The sequence below is a fragment of the Ranitomeya imitator genome, chromosome 5, assembly GCF_032444005.1.
Source record: "Ranitomeya imitator isolate aRanImi1 chromosome 5, aRanImi1.pri, whole genome shotgun sequence".
Lineage (NCBI taxonomy): Eukaryota > Metazoa > Chordata > Amphibia > Anura > Dendrobatidae > Ranitomeya > Ranitomeya imitator.
Window position 1 is genome coordinate 209,085,926 of NC_091286.1, and position 18,124 is coordinate 209,104,049.

An 18,124-nucleotide genomic window follows, 5' to 3' on the forward strand; every position below is an offset into this window, starting at 1 on the left:
CTATAAAAGTTGATAATAAATATTGAACGCTATAGAAAATAATGAGCTGGATGACAATGAAAAGATAAGGATAGTGCTGAGATCAATACATTTGCCTAAGTGATTACTGGAGGGTTGAGGGACCCACCCTTAGGCCGGCGTCACACTAGCGAGTTTTACGGACGTATGAGCGCATAAAATACGTCCGTAAAACACGCATTACACACAGCCCAATTATTCTCTATGCCCCTGCTCCTATCTGCCGTATTTTACTGATCCGTATTATACGGCTTTGTACGGCCGTAGAATATCGCAGCATGCTGCGTTTGTCACCGTATTGCGCAAAAAAATCACCAATGAAAGTCTATGGAAGCCAGAAAAATACGGATTACACACGGACCAGCAGTGTGACTTGCGAGAAATACACAGCGCTGTTAGAGAGAAAAGCTGGTAATTTAGTGCGGTGTACAGTAAAATCACACTGACAGCTTACAGTAGAATAGGTGGAATAAATGTGGACACATTGAATAGGTGTATATATATATATATATGTCAGTGAGACAGATATATGTATATATATTATTATTTCATACAGCGCGAGATAGCTTTAAAGCCGGTAATTCAATTGCCGGCTTTTGCTATCTCCTTCCTAAACCCGACATGATATGAGACATGGTTTACATATAGTAAACCATCTCATATCCCCATTTTTTTTTGCATATTCCACACTACTAATGTTAGTAGTGTGTATATGCAAAATTTGGCCGTTCTAGCTAAATTAAAGGGTTAAATGGCGGAAAAAATTGGCGTGGGCTCCCGCGCAATTTTCTCCGCCAGAGTAGTAAAGCCAGTGACTGAGGGCAGATATTAATAGCCTGGAGAGGGTCCATGGCTATTGGCCCCCCCCCTGGCTAAAAACATCTGCCCCCAGCCACCCCAGAAAAGGCACATCTGGAAGATGCGCCTATTCTGGCACTTGGCCAATCTCTTCCCATTCCCGTGTAGCGGTGGGATATGGGGTAATGAAGGGTTAATGCCACCTTGCTATTGTAAGGTGACATTAAGCCAAATTAATAATGGAGAGGCGTCAATTATGACACCTATCCATTATTAATCCAATAGTAGTAAAGGGTTAAAAAAAACACAAACACATTATTTAAAAGTATTTTAATGAAATAAAAACAAAGGTTGTTGTAATATTTTATTCTACGCTCAATCCATCTGAAGACCCTCGCTCTGTAACAAAGAAAAAATAATAAACCAACAATATACATACCTTCCGAAGATCTGTAACGTCCCACAATGTAAATCCATCTGAAGGGGTTAAAATATTTTACAGCCAGGAGCTCTGCTAATGCAGCGGTGCTCGTGGCTGCAAAACCCCGGGGAATGAAGGTAAAGTAGGTCAATGACCTATATTTACCTTCATTTGGGGTGGCTGGGGGCAGATGTTTTTAGCCAGGGGGGGGGGGGCAATAACCATGGACCCTCTCCAGGCTATTAATATCTGCCCTCAGTCACTGGCTTTACTACTCTGGCATAGAAAATTGCGCAGGAGCCCACGCCAATTTTTTCTGCCATTTAACCCTTTAATTAATAGCTAGAACGGCCAAATTCTGCATATACACACTACTAACATTAGTAGTGTGGAATATGCAAAAAAAATAGGGATATGAGATGGTTTACTGTATGTAAACCATGTCTCATATCATGTCGGGTTTAGGAAGGAGATAGCAAAAGCCGGCAATTGAATTACCGGCTTTAAAGCTATCTCGCGCTGTATGAAATATTAATATATATACATATATGTGTCTACTGACATATATATATATATAGACAGTATATATGTTTTGTTTTTTTTTACACATGGATCCCTTGTATAGCCGTATGTCGGTTTTGCAAGCCTGCGAGAAAAACACGCAGTACGGATGCCATACGGATTACATACGGAGGATGCCATGCGCAAAATACGCTGACACACCCTGCCTACGGAGGAGCTACGGACCACTATTTTGGGGACTTTTCAGCGTATTATGGCCGTAATATACGGACCGTATTGTCTTACGCCGAGTGTGATGCCGGCCTTATAGGGGTGAATACTTCCCACCAGTGGCACAGACAATAGGATGCCGCCTAGAAATAGGTGGTATTCCTATGAAGTCAGAGCATACATTGGTATAAGTATCCCTTTAAGCACATATTTTCCTTATGTTCACTTCAAAAAATGTACCCATGTTGCAGATTGCATAGCTGGTTTATGACACGATGATGCGCCCTTAAGAAATGGAGGGTTGCATTCTAATATGCAAAGGGATGTGATGGATGTTAATTCATCTCTAAATATAAGTCTACATACAGTGGGGCAAAAAAGTATTTAGTCAGTCAGCAATAGTGCAAGTTCCACCACTTAAAAAGATGAGAGGCGTCTGTAATTTACATCATAGGTAGACCTCAACTATGGGAGACAAACTGAGAAAAAAAATCCAGAAAATCACATTGTCTGATTTTTTAACATTTTATTTGCATATTATGGTGGAAAATAAGTATTTGGTCAGAAACAAACAATCAAGATTTCTGGCTCTCACAGACCTGTAACTTCTTCTTTAAGAGTCTCCTCTTTCCTCCACTCATTACCTGTAGTAATGGCACCTGTTTAAACTTGTTATCAGTATAAAAAGACACCTGTGCACACCCTCAAACAGTCTGACTCCAAACTCCACTATGGTGAAGACCAAAGAGCTGTCAAAGGACACCAGAAACAAAATTGTAGCCCTGCACCAGGCTGGGAAGACTGAATCTGCAATAGCCAACCAGATTGGAGTGAAGGAATCAACAGTGGGAGCAATAATTAGAAAATGGAAGACATACAAGACCACTGATAATCTCCCTTGATCTGGGGCTCCACGCAAAATCCCACCCCGTGGGGTCAGAATGATCACAAGAACGGTGAGCAAAAATCCCAGAACCATGCGGGGGGACCTAGTGAATGAACTGCAGAGAGCTGGGACCAATGTAACAAGGCCTACCATAAGTAACACACTACGCCACCATGGACTCAGATCCTGCAGAGCCAGACGTGTCCCACTGCTTAAGCCAGTACATGTCTGGGCCCGTCTGAAGTTTGCTAGAGAGCATTTGGATGATCCAGAGGAGTTTTGGGAGAATGTCCTATGGTCTGATGAAACCAAACTGGAACTGTTTGGTAGAAACACAACTTGTCGTGTTTGGAGGAAAAAGAATACTGAGTTGCATCCATCAAACACAATACCTACTGTAAAGCATGGTGGTGGAAACATCATGCTTTGGGGCTGTTTCTCTGCAAAGGGGCCAGGACGACTGATCCGGGTACATGAAAGAATGAATGGGGCCATGTATCGTGAGATTTTGAGTGCAAACCTCCTTCCATCAGCAAGGGCATTGAAGATGAAACATGGCTGGGTCTTTCAACATGACAATGATCCAAAGCACACCGCCAGGGCAACGAAGGAGAGGCTTCGTAAGAAGCATTTCAAGGTCCTGGAGTGGCCTAGCCAGTCTCCAGATCTCAACCCTATAGAAAACCTTTGGAGGGAGTTGAAAGTCCGTGTTGCCAAGCGAAAAGCCAAAAACATCACTCCTCTAGAGGAGATCTGCATGGAGGAATGGGCCAACATACCAACAACAGTGTGTGGCAACCTTGTGAAGACTTACAGAAAACGTTTGACCTCTGTCATTGCCAGCAAAGGATATATTACAAAGTATTAAGATGAAATTTTGTTTCTGACCAAATACTTATTTTCCACCATAGTATGCAAATAAAATGTTAAAAAAACAGACAATGTGATTTTCTGGATTTTTTTTTCTCAGTTTGTCTCCCATAGTTGAGGTCTACCTATGATGTAAATTACAGACGCCTCTCATCTTTTTAAGTGGTGGAACTTGCACTATTGCTGACTGACTAAATACTTTTTTGCCCCACTGTATATGTTGACCTATTGGAGTGAAGGAAAGTGATCTACATACGAATGGTGGACACATTTTTCTAGGTATTATAATGTGAACAGATCAGCTCTTTAAGAAAGAACTAGATGGTGGCTGATTCTAACGCATCGGGTATTCTAGAATATGCATGTCCACATAGTATATTGCACAGCCCATGTAGAATATTGCCCAGTCATGCAGTATATTGCCCAGCTACTTAGTATATTGCCCAGCCACGTAGTATATTGCCCAGCCACGAAGTATATTGCCCAGTCACGTAGTATATTGCCCAGTCACGTAGTATATTGCCCAGTCATGTAGTATATTGCCCAGCCACATAGTATATTACCCAGCCACGTAGTATATTGCCCAGTCACGTAGTATATTGCCCAGTCACGTAGTATATTGCCCAGCCACATAGTATATTGCCCAGTCACGTAGTATATTGCACAGCTACGTAGTATATTCCCTAGCCACGTAGTATATTGCCCAGCCACGTAGTATATTGCCCAGTCACGTAGTATATTGCCCAGTCACGTAGTATATTGCCCAGTCACATAGTATATTGCCCAGCCACATAGTATATTGTCCAGTCACGTAGTTTATTGCCCAGCCATGTAGTATATTGCCCAGTCACATAGTATATTGCCCAGTCACGTAGTATATTGCCCAGTTACATAGTATATTGGCCAGTCACGTAGTATACTGCCTAGCTACGTAGTATATTGCACAGCGACGTAGTATATTGCCCAGTCACATAGTATATTGCCCAGTCACATAGTATATTGCCCAGCCACATAGTATATTGGCCAGTCACGTAGTATATTGCCCAGTCACATAGTATATTGCCCAGCTACATAGTATATTGCACAGCGACATAGTATACAGCACAGAGCCATGTAGTATACAGCACAGACACGTAGTATATTGCCCAGCCACGTAGTATATTGCCCAGTCACGTACTATATTGCCAAGTCACGTAGTATATTGGCCAGTCACGTAGTATATTGCCCAGTCACGTAGTATATTGCCCAGTCACATAGTATATTGGCCAGTCACGTAGTATATTGGCCAGTCACGTAGTATATTGCCCAGTCACGTAGTATATTGCCCAGCCACATAGTATATTGGCCAGTCACGTAGTATATTGCACAGCGACGTAGTATATTGCCCAGTCACGTAGTATATTGCCCAGTCACGTAGTATATTGCACAGCGACGTAGTATATTGCCCAGTCACGTAGTATATTGCCCAGTCACATAGTATATTGCCCAGCCACATAGTATATTGGCCAGTCACGTAGTATATTGCACAGCGACGTAGTATATTGCCCAGTCACGTAGTATATTGCCCAGCCATATAGTATATTGCCCAGTCACGTAGTATATTGCACAGCTACGTAGTATATTGCCTAGCCACGTAGTATATTGCCCAGCCACATAGTATATTGCCCAGTCACGTCGTACTATATTGCCCAGTTACATAGTATATTGGCCATTCACATAGTATATTGCCCAGCCACATAGTATATTGCACAGCGACGTAGTATATTGCCCAGTCACATAGTATATTGCCCAGCCACATAGTATATTGCCCAGCCACATAGTATATTGCCCAACCACATAGTATATTGGCCAGGCACGTAGTATATTGCCATTCTGTCATGTGCTGTTCCCATCCTGCGTCCCCATTTTGTCATGTGGTGCTCCCATCCTGCGCAACCATTCTGTCATGTTCTGCTCCCATCCTGTGCCCCCATTCTGTTGTAATGTGCTGCATCCATTCTGCCTGTTCCTGTTTCCATTCTGCCATATGCTGCTCCCATCTTTCTCTCTCCGGCTGTGCTGCCCGAGTGCGGCTGTGCTGAGTGAGTGCGGCTGTGCTGAGTGCGGCTGTGCTGAGTGCGGCTGTGCTACCTGAGTGCGGCTGTACTGTCTGAGTGCAGCTATACTGAGCGCGGCTGTACTGCGTGAGTGCGGCTGTACTGCGTGAGTGTGGCTGTACTGTGAGTGTGGCTGTACTGCGTGAGTGTGGCTGTACTGTGTGAGTGTGGCTGAGTGTGGCTGTACTGTGTGAGTGTGGCTGAGTGTGGCTGTACTGTGTGAGTGCGGGCGAGTGTGGCTGTACTGCGTGAGTGTGGCTGTACTTACTGCCTGAGTGCGGCGCTAGCTATAATGGATACCGCACCCCTGCAGCCAGCACAGCGAGGGCTGACTCCGCCCACTCGCGTCACTGGTCACATGCTGGTGATATCATCGAAGGTCCTGGAGCTCCGCTGGGCTCTACATCTACCCTGACCGGAGCTGCAGAGCACGGAGCCCCCATGGCCGCTATATTATGGGGGGTACACGGGTGTGTGGAGCCACCATGGATGGTATATTGGTGGGATAATTAAGTTCGGCTGCGTCACTCTTGTCCAGACTGCGCAGGCACGGTGCGTTGTGCTTGCACAGTCTATAAAGGCTTCGGACAGAGTGACGGTTCCACCGTTATATTATATATATATATATACTAGATGGTGGCCCGATTCTAACGCATCGAGTACTCTAGAATATGCATGTCCACGTAGTATATTGCCCAGCGACGTAGTATATTGCCCAGCCACGTAGTATATTGCCCAGCCATGTAGTATATTGCCCAGCCACGTAGTATATTGCCCAGTCATGTAGTATATTGCCCAGTCACGTAGTATATTGTCCAGTCACGTAGTATATTGCCCAGTCACGTAGTATATTGCACAGTCACGTAGTATATTGCGCAGCGACGTAGTATGTTGCCCAGTCACGTAGTATATTGCCCAGCTACGTAGTATATTGCCCAGCTACGTAGTATATTGCCCAGCCACGTAGCATAATGCCCAGCCACGTAGTATATTGCCCAGTGATGTAGTATATTGCCCAGCCACATAGTATATTGCCCAGTGACATAGTATATTGCCCAGCCACGTAGTATATTGCCCAGCCACGTAGTATATTGCCCAGTCACGTAGTATATTGCACAGTCACGTAGTATATTGCGCAGCGACGTAGTATGTTGCCCAGTCACGTAGTATATTGCCCAGCTACGTAGTATATTGCCCAGCTACGTAGTATATTGCCCAGCCACGTAGTATAATGCCCAGCCACGTAGTATATTGCCCAGTGATGTAGTATATTGCCCAGCCACATAGTATATTGCCCAGTGACATAGTATATTGCCCAGCCACGTAGTATATTGCCCAGCCACGTAGTATATTGCCCAGTCACGTATTGCCCAGCCACATAGTATATAGCACAGCCCACGTAGTACGGTATATTGCCCAGTCACGTAGTATATTGCCCAGCCACATACTATATAGCAGAGCCACGTAGTATATTGCCCAGTCATGTAGTATATTGGCCAGCACAGAGCCACGTAGTATAGAGACTTAAAAATAAAAAATAAACATATACTCACCTATAGCCCGTTGAAGTCCTGCCATACTTACCCTCCGCCGCCTTTCTCACTCCTCGCCATGCTCCGGGGATCGCTCCATTGCAAGCGGTGTGAGCAGGACCTATGATGTCGTCGCGGTCACATGACCGTGATGTCACAGCAGGTCCTTGTCGCACACCAGCCCTGGGACGGGACCTCACCGGAAGCTGCCGCTTGCAATGTAGCGGTCCCGGGAGCGTGGCGAGGAGCGAGAAAGGCAGCGGAGGGTGAGTATAGCAGGTTTTTTGTTTTTTTTATTATTTTTAACATGACATATTTTTACTATTGATGCTGCACACAGGTTTAATAGCAGCGGTAACTGAGTGCGTTACACCGTGGGCCATTACCGCTGCCATTAACCCTGTGTGAGCGGTGAGTGGAGGGGATTACGGAGCGGGCGCCGGGCAGTGAGTGCAGGGGAGTAGGGGGGGGACTAATCGGACTGTGGCCGTCGCTAATTGGTCGCGGCAGCCATGACAGGCAGCTGCCGAGACCAATCAGCGAACGAATAACCGTGACAGAAGGACAGACAGACGGAAGTACCCCTTAGACAATTATGTATATAGATATATATATTTATATTTGTAAGATCTGTCATACTGGTTATATGGTGAATTCTTTATGTTTTTCTCTTTAGAAAAACTCTTTGACAAAGGCCATAAAAGACGAAACGTTGGGAATATTACTTCTGTTTATTCATTGTTTGGCTGTGAACCAGAATAAACTACTAAATATTTTCTTTACCATCATATGGACCGAGTTTTTGGGATATATTTTGAGCGCTTAAGGTCGTCTTGATTAAAGTGACTTTATTTTTCCTTAAGAGCACCAATCTGGTTATTTTTAGAGTGCATTTGAGCTTTGATCTCTTTAGTATCTTATAAAAATGAACAAGGCCTGGATTGGGAAAGACTTCTATACACCACCAAGTGAAAACAGTGAAACATAACCTCAAATACATTGTCTTTTTGATGGAGATGCATTCTCATGCACCTTTTCATAACCACACATGGGTATCCGCTTCTTGATTTGGTCTGTTGGGTGTTATCCGCCTCATCCTCGTCCTAATCATCCACAACCACTAGAACACCAAGGTGAACGTATTCTGTGATGCAAAAGTCACTCATTAATTTTTTGTGCAAGGGTGTCTATGATGCACATAAAATATTTTTTTAAATGTACGTACCCCCATGGGGAAATGTTTGTCAGTCCATGCACTTTGTGTATGGGCATTACAAGTCTAGGAGACCCACCCCTTTACATTAGGCCTAGTTTTAATGAGGACTTGTCTTCTCATCCTCCGCCACTAGATCACCAGGGTTAACGTGTTCTGTGCTGCTACCGCCAGTCAATTTTTTGCCAAGGGTGTCTACGATGCCCATAAACTATTATAAAAAAAAGTACCCTAATGGGGAAATGTTTGTCAGCCCATGCACTTCGTGTATGGGCATTACAAGTCTAGGAGACACGCTCCTTTGAAATGGGACAGATTTTTTATCAAGTCCTCCTCCATGTTTCTTCCAAGGGGGATTGGGGTGCATGCAAATTTGGGTCAAGGCGGCCCTTGCATTCAATGCATAAGAAAACTGTATGGCAGGACCAACTGAAGACTGTGAAGTGGGTTTTCCTGTGGTCATCCAGTACCTGGGTTCAAAGGCTTATTGGGGTGCAGGGCAGACCTTGCATTCAATGCAACATTTTTTCAGGAGGCCCTCCTTTACCTCTTGTGAAAGGGGTATTTGGGTGTGTTGTAATTCTTGGCAGTCCAGCTACTCACTGCATAGCCAATAACAGGATAGAAACCCCACAGTTTAATAATGGCCCTTTAAGAATATTAATACCATCTGATGCCCCTCTAAAAATAGACTTTGTGACTTTAAGAGTCCCTCCTTCATAAATGAAACAAGATGTGTCTCCTTATGTGTCACAGACCACATGGCCAGCTAGGGTTGTTAAATGTTACAAAGACATTTCCCAGTAAATGCATTTGTATTGGTTGAAAGCAATGTTAAAGTTGAAAAAAGCATCAAAAACGCTGCGTGTGAACATAGCCAAAGTGGAGGAGGAACATTTTGGTCTGGGGTTACTTATTTTGCCTTATATTCAAGTCATTAGCCTGGAAAGGATGTACCTTTACTTATTTCCCAGCAAAATCCATTTTGGTTTCGTTTTTGTATGTTTTTTGGTGCACCTGTAAAAATGGCGTGAAGCTCTGACAACATTGTCAGCTGTGACCTAGGAGTAAGAAATGCTTCCAGGGATGATCCCTATGATGTTCCTGTGTCATTTGAGCAGTGTTTCCATCATTTTCAGATGTTTTTAGACCTTAAACGACCCCCGGGGGATTCGCAGTAAAAATACTCGGCTTTCCCATAGACTTACATTGGACTTGTTGCTCAGATCGAGTACCCGAGTATTCCAATTTGTTCGACCCGAGCAACGAGCACCCGAGCATTTTAATGCTTACTCATCACTAGTGGAGGGCAGTGTTGTATGATTTAGGCTTAAACTTATAAACTTATAATGGATGAAATCTTCCGGTAGATTGGATTTTCTCCACAGAGGTTTGGCGCATCTGGAGCACCGCTGTAGGAAACGTATTTGCAGTGTGTGCCACAGTTGTTGCCATCTGTGCCGAGTTGTTCTATGTATAGGAGGTTCAGTTTCATCCAGGGCACTTTGCAGTGTTTCGTTATAATGCTTCAGTGCAGAATAAGGACATGAGAGGGAGGAGATAGGGGCCAATGATGACTGCAAGTTCTTCATAAGTTTCTGGGTGTTAACGGCCTGTATGTTTCTATAAGTGTGGAAAGTGGGGGTGACCTGAGCGGAATGGCAGTTCTTGATAGAGAATGAAAGAAGGTTGTGGTCAGAGAGCGGGAGAGGGGAGTTTGTGCAATCTTCCACTAAGCAAAGTCGGAAGAAGACCAAGTCAAGGGAATTTCCATCTTTATGCGTGGGAGAGTTAGTAAGCTGCAAAAAGGCAAAATAGGAGGTTAGAAATAAAATGTGAGTAACAGATGGGGAGGGGGAAAAGCAATGGGGATGTTGAAAAAACCCATGATGAGGGTGGGGATGTCACAGGAGAGAAAGTGTGGAAGCCAGGTGGCAAAGTGATCCAGGAACTGATGGGAGGGGCCAGGAGGACGATGCACCACCACCACTCACATGGAGAAGGGGATGTAGAGTCTGACAGCATGGTCCTCCAAAGAAGGGAAGACAAGTGATTGTACTTGAGGGATAACCTGAAAGGTACATTTGGGTGATAGGAGCAGACCAATGCCTCCACCTGCTCTGCTGTCCGATCTTGGAGTATGAGGGAAGTGTAGTCCACCATATGAGAGAGCAGCAGCAGCGGTGGTGTCTGCTTGCAGGATCCAGGTTTCAGTAAGAGCCAGGAGGTTAAGAGAATCAAAAAGGAAGAAGTCATGGATAAAGGAGAGTTTATTACACACAGAGTGAGAATTCCAAAGGGCACAATTAAAAGAGACAGAAAGAATCCAGGGAATGTTAAAAAGATTTAAGGGGTTTATGAATGTAGCAGTTGAGGGGTTTGTCTTACTATAACATGGGGGACCGGGGTTGGGAGAGATATCTCCTGCGACTAGGAGAAGGAGGATAGAAAGAGTGAGCAGATGGTTAAGTGATTTGTGAGAGCGTCTCTTGTGTTGGATGATGGAACTGAATGAATCTGTGCAGTTTGGCAATGTGAAAAGAGCATGGGTGCTGTACATAGGGGAGGAGGGGACTGAGGGGCCAAAATAGATGGAGTGTGAAGAGTTATTGCAATGACGGTGGATGTGAGTGAATGCAGTAGCCAGGATATAAATTATACAAATGCATATGGTAAATATTTGCTGTAGTCCAAATGTACAGGCAATAGGTTTGTTTAATTGTCTTACCTGTCTCCTGCCTCTAACTGCCATGGTATAACTGCCAGATACTTTGAATAAATGTACTTCGATTAAATGTATATAAATGCTAACCCCTGCATAAATGCTTCCCCAGGCTATGTCTCAATGTATAGGATGCTTTCTCTAAGATCTCTCACTATTTTACCTCGTTAGCAATCAATCAAACTAAATTTTGACAACAGGACACAATAAATGTAGTGAACAGATAAACAAGTGTGCAGGCCTGCATGGATCATAAACCTCTTTAAAAAAAAGTTTTGTGACCTCACAGCATTAAGGGACAAGCAAAGTAAGATGAATAAGCTAAATACCATTACATATGCTTGCTGTCATGAAAAGAGATGACTGAACACATGCAAGATCTATGTAGAAGTTGAAATAAAATAAAAAGTTGGAGGCGTTGCATGATGTATCAGGTCTCCCAGATAAGAAGGCTTACATTGCTCCCTTACCCACCAGGTCTTCATTGAAACTTCAATTCCAAATTGTAAATGCTGGCTCAGACCCTGTCTCATGCAAGATCCATGCATGACTGCTGTGCCATTATAAAATTTCGACTGTGTGGTCAATCGATGCCACTTTTCATGTTGTCTGCCCCTAATTTGAGCTTTTGGAAAGCTTTTTGCACTGCCTAAAGGTGTTGTCTATGCATTTGGTTTTGCATCCCATTGATTTTAATGAAGTTCGGGTCTGTTCAAAAAACATTGGTCCGTTCAAGAAAAACAGACCGAACCTTGAAAAGTTTACTTATCTCTAGTAATAAACCTATTGAATGTGGTTTGGGGGACTTTGAGGGGTGCTGTTTTTTAGAATGGTGTGAATTTTGGGTATTTTCTGTCATATAGCCCCCACCAATCACTTCAAATGTGATGTGATCCCTAAAATAATGGCTTTGAAAATTTTGTTGGAAAAATTAGAAATCGCTGGTCAGCTTTTAACCATTATAACTTCCTTAGAAAAAAAAATATTCTGATGTAAAGTAGAAATGTGGTAACTGTTATTTATTAACTATTTTGGGTGTTATATCTTTGGTTTGAGGACATAAAATAAAAAGTTTGAAAATTGCTAAATTTTCAAAATTTTTGCCAAATTTCCATTTTTTCACAAATAAACGCAAGTCATATTGAACAAATGTTACCACTATTATGAATAATAATGTCACTAAAAACCTCAAAATCACTGGGATCCATTGTAGTGTTCCAGAGTTACCACATAAAGTGACACTGGTCAGATTTCAAAAATTTGGCCTTGTCATTAAAGTCAAAATTGGCCGAGTCACTAAGGGGTTAATGGTGTTACAACCTCTGTGCCCTTTCAGAAAAGCTGTGTGTATGTACTGACAGACTATGTGACATTTAGATTGCACACAAGTGGACGTCCTTTCACTAAGCATGTGACTTATAAAGGAAATTGCTTGCGCCAGAAATTATTAGCGGCTTCATCACAAAAGGGGTGAATACATATGCACATGCTAATTTCTAGTTATTTAATCCCATAAATTTAATTTATGCCTATATTTTTCTCACTTCACTTCATCGACTTAGTGCTGATGCATAGGGTTGAGCGAAACGGGTCGAACATTTTCAAAAGTCGCCGACTTTTGGCTAAGTCGGGGTTTCATGAAACCCGATCCGACCCCTGTGCGGGGTCGGCCATGCGGTACGCGACTTTCGCGCCAAAGTCGCGTTTCAATGACGCGAAAAGCGCCATTTCTCAGCCAATGAAGGTAAACGCAGAGTGTGGGCAGCGTGATGACATAGGTCCTGGTCCCCACCATCTTAGAGAAGGGCATTGCAGTGATTGGCTTGCTGTCTGCGACGTCACAGGGGCTATAAAGAGGCGTTCCCGCCGACCGCCATCTTACTGCTGCTGATCTGAGCTTAGGGAGAGGTTGCTGCCGCTTTGTCAGAAGCAGGGATAGCGTTAGGCAGGGTCCATTAACCACAAAACCGCTTGTGCTGCAGCGATTTGCACTGTCCAACACCACCCTCGGTGTGCAGGGACAGTGGAAGTTTTTTTTTTTTTTCCCCTCAGCGCTGTAGCTCATTGGGCTGCCCTAGAAGGCTCCCTGATAGCTGCATTGCTGTGTGTACGCCGCTGTGCAAACCAACTGCTTTTTTCAAAGCACAAATCCTCTTGTTCCTTCCTTTCTGCACAGCTTTCTTTTTTGTTTGTCCACACTTTTTATTTCATTTGTGCATCAGTCCACTCCTTATTGCTGCCTGCCATACCTGGCTGAGATTACTGCAGGCAGGGAGATAGTAGCTGCCTGCCATACCTGGCTGAGATTACTGCAGGCAGGGAGATAGTAATTGTAGGACATTCCCTGTTTTTTTTTTTTTTTTTTTTTTTGGTGGGAGATTAAGATTGGCAATTTGGCATTTCTGCTAGAGTGCCATCCCTGTGTGTGCCATCTCTCTCACATAGTGGGCCATAGAAAGCCTTTTCATTTTTCTGTATTTTTTTTTGTGGGGTGTATAAATTCTCCCTGATAAAAATACAGTGGGAGATTAATATTGGCCTTTGGGCTTGTGTGCCAGTCCTGAGTGTGCCATCTCTCTCACAAATAGTGGGCCATAGAAAGCCTATTTTATTTTTTTTGGGGTTTTATAAATTCTCCCTGAAAAAAAGGGAGATTAATATTGGCCTCTGGGCTTGTGTGCCAGTCCTGAGCGTGCCATCTGTGCCAGCCCTGAGCGTGCCATCTCTCTCACAAATAGTGGGCCATAGAAAGCCTATTTTTTTTTTTGGGGGGTTTTATAAATTCTCCCTGAAAAAAAGGGAGATTAATATTGGCCTCTGGGCTTGTGTGCCAGTCCTGAGCGTGCCATCTGTGCCAGCCCTGAGCGTGCCATCTCTCTCACAAATAGTGGGCCATAGAAAGCCTATTAATTTTTTTTTTTGGTTTTATAAATTCTCCCTGAAAAAAAGGGAGATTAATATTGGCCTCTGGGCTTGTGTGCCAGTCCTGAGCGTGCCATCTGTGCCAGCCCTGAGCGTGCCATCTCTCTCACAAATAGTGGGCCATAGAAAGCCTATTTAATTTTTTTTTTTGTTTTATAAATTTTCCCTGAAAAAAGGGAGATTAATATTGGCCTCTGGGCTTGTGTGCCAGTTGTGAGCGTGCCATCTGTGCCAGTCCTGAGCGTGCCATCTCTCTCACAAATAGTGGGCCATAGAAAGCCTATTTAAATTTTTTTTTGGTTTTATAAATTCTCCCAGAAAAAAAGGGAGATTAATATTGGCCTCTGGGCTTCTGTGCCAGTCCTGAGCGTGCCATCTGTGCCAGTCCTGAGCGTCCCATCTCTCTCACAAATAGTGGGCCATAGAAAGCCTATTTTATTTTTTTTGGGGGTTTTATAAATTCTCCCTGAAAAAAAGGGAGATTAATATTGGCCTCTGGGCTTGTGTGCCAGTCCTGAGCGTGCCATCTGTGCCAGCCCTGAGCGTGCCATCTCTCTCACAAATAGTGGGCCATAGAAAGCCTATTTATTTTTTTTTTTTGTTTTATAAATTTTCCCTGAAAAAAGGGAGATTAATATTGGCCTCTGGGCTTGTGTGCCAGTTGTGAGCGTGCCATCTGTGCCAGTCCTGAGCGTGCCATCTCTCTCACAAATAGTGGGCCATAGAAAGCCTATTTAAATTTTTTTTTGGTTTTATAAATTCTACCAGAAAAAAAGGGAGATTAATATTGGCCTCTGGGCTTCTGTGCCAGTCCTGAGCGTGCCATCTGTGCCAGTCCTGAGCGTCCCATCTCTCTCACAAATAGTGGGCCATAGAAAGCCTATTTTTTTTTTTTTGGGGTTTTAGAAATTCTCCCTGGAAAAAAAAAGGGAGATTAATATTGCCCTTTGGGCTTGTGTGCCAGTACTAAGCGTTCCATCTCTCTCTCTCTCTCTCTCAGTCAGTGGGCCATAGAACGCCTATTTTTGGTTTTATTTGTTTTCTAAATTCTCCCTGAAAAAATCATTTTATTTTATTTGGTTTCTAAATTCTTCCTGATAAAATCACATTTTTTTTATTATTTTTTTTTCTAAAGTCTCCCTGAAAAAAAAAAAAAAAACAGTGGGAGATTAATATTGGCCTTTCTGCTTGTATGCCAGTCTTGACTCCTGGGTGCGTCATCTCTCAGTCAGTGGGCCATAGAACGCCTATTTTTGGTTTTATTTGTTTTATAAATTCTCCCAGAAAAAATCATTTTATTTTATTTGGTTTCTAAATTCTTCCTGATAAAATCACATTTTTTTTATTATTTTTTTTTCTAAAGTCTCCCTGAAAAAAAAAAAAAAAAACAGTGGGAGATTAATATTGGCCTTTCTGCTTGTGTGCCAGTCTTGACTCCTGGGTGCGTCATCTCTCAGTCAGTGGGCCATAGAACGCCTATTTTTGGTTTTATTTGTTTTATAAATTCTCCCAGAAAAAATCATTTTATTTTATTTGGTTTCTAAATTCTTCCTGATAAAATCATATTTTTTTTATTATTTTTTTTTCTAAAGTCTCCCTGAAAAAAAAAAAAAAAAAACAACCAAAAAAAACAGTGGGAGATTAATATTGGCCTTTCTGCTTGTGTGCCAGTCTTGACTCCTGGGTGTGCCATCTCTCTCTCTCTCTCTCTCTCTCTCTCTCTCTCTCTCTCTCTCTCCAATTGTGGTCCATAGAAAGCCTATATTTTTTTTCCTTGATTTGGGTTCTAAAATCTACCAGAGAAAATAACTACATCAATCATTGGTAGAAAAATATTGGCCTCTGGGTTTGTGTGCCACTCCTGACTCCTGTGTGCGTCATCTCTCAGTCAGTGGGCCATAGAACGCCTATTTTTGTTTTTATTTGTTTTATAAATTCTCCCTGAAAAAATCATTTTATTTTATTTGGTTTCTAAATTCTTCCTGATAAAATCATATTTTTTTTATTATTTTTTTTTCTAAAGTCTCCCTGAAAAAAAAAAAAAAAAAAAAAAAAAAAACAGTGGGAGATTAATATTGGCCTTTCTGCTTGTGTGCCAGTCTTGACTCCTGGGTGTGCCATCTCTCTCTCTCTCTCTCTCTCTCCAATTGTGGTCCATAGAAAGCCTACATTTTTTTTCCTTGATTTGGGTTCCAAAATCTACCAGAGAAAATAACTCCATCAATCATTGGTAGAAAAATATTGGCCTCTGGGCTTGTGTGCCACTCCTGATTCCTGTGTGCGTCATCTCTCACTCAGTGGCCCATAGAAAGCATATAGTTTGTTACATTTGTTTTCTAAATTCTCCCTGCAAAAATCTTTTTTTTTTTTTTGGGGGGGTTTCTAAAGTGTTCCTGAAAAAAATAAAAATAAAAAAAAAATAATAGTGTGACATTAATATTAACATTTGTGCTTCAGTGACAGTCCTGCGTGTGGGGCATCTCTCTAATTTGCAGCCACCAAAAAAAGAGTGTGTAACATTGGGCCTGATTTTCGCTGTGGTCTCACCAACCTGTAAAGGGGTAGCTAAATCATACTGAAGTTATAGCTCACCGTGTAAGTTGTGTGACTGCAACAAATAACGTTAGTTTGGTTACGTTTTTAAAACAATGAGGAAGTCTAGTGGAAGAGGTCGTGGCCGGGGGCGTTCATTGTCAGCTGGTAATGAGGGTAGTGGTAGTGGTGGAGCATCAGGTGGTCGTGGGGGAAAAAATATTGCACCTAAGTCTGGAGCTGTGGAGCCAGGTTCGTCGTCCGGCTACACAAGGCCTCGAACGCTCCCTTTTCTGGGATTAGGAAAACCGCTTTTAAAGCCGGAGCAGCAAGAGCAAGTTTTGGCTTATCTTGCTGACTCAGCCTCTAGCTCTTTTGCCTCATCTCGTGAAACTGGTAAAAGTAAAAGCAGCGCGTCGTTAGTGGATGTTCACGGTCAGGGACAAGTCACTTCCTTGTCCTCTTCAGCAAAAACAACAACAGAGAAGAATGCAGCAGGCGACACAACGGGTTACTCCATGGAGCTCTTTACACATACCGTCCCTGGCTTAGAAAGTGAAGCAGTTAACAGTCCATGCCCATTACAAATTGAATCTGACATGGAGTGCACTGACGCACAGCCACAGCCAGACTACTATGCTGGTCCTTTGACTCAGACCACAACATTGCCCTCGCAGGGTGCTGATCAAGAATCAGACCCTGATGAGACTATGTTGCCCCATCACGAACGCTATACCACCGAACGACACGGTGACACAGACGAAGTTGCGCAGGAGGTACAAGAAGAGTTATTAGATGACCCAGTTCTTGACCCCGATTGGCAGCCATTGGGGGAACAGGGTGCAGGCGGCAGCAGTTCTGAAGCAGAGGAGGAGGAGGGGCCGCAGCAGGCATCAACATCGCCACAGGTTCCATCTGCCGGGCCCGTATCTTGCCCAAAACGCGTGGCAAAGCCAAAACCTGGTGGAGGACAGCGTGGCCATCCGGTTAAAGCTCAGTCTGCAATGCCTGAAAAGGTATCCGATGCTAGAAAGAGTGCAGTCTGGCATTTTTTTAAACAACATCCAATTGATCAGCGCAAAGTCATCTGTCAAAAATGTTCTACTTCCTTAAGCAGAGGTCAGAATCTGAAAAGTCTCAATACTAGTTGCATGCATAGACATTTAACCACCATGCATTTGAAAGCTTGGACTAACTACCAAACGTCCCTTAAGGTTGTTGCACCCTCGGCCAATGAAGCTAGTCATCAACGCAACATCCCTTCCGGCAGTGTAGGACCACCATTTAGCGCACCACCTGCTGTATCTGTGCAGGTATCTTTGCCAGGCCAAAGCAGTCAGGGTCAGGGAATCACCAGTTTCGTAGTAGGAAACACTGCATCT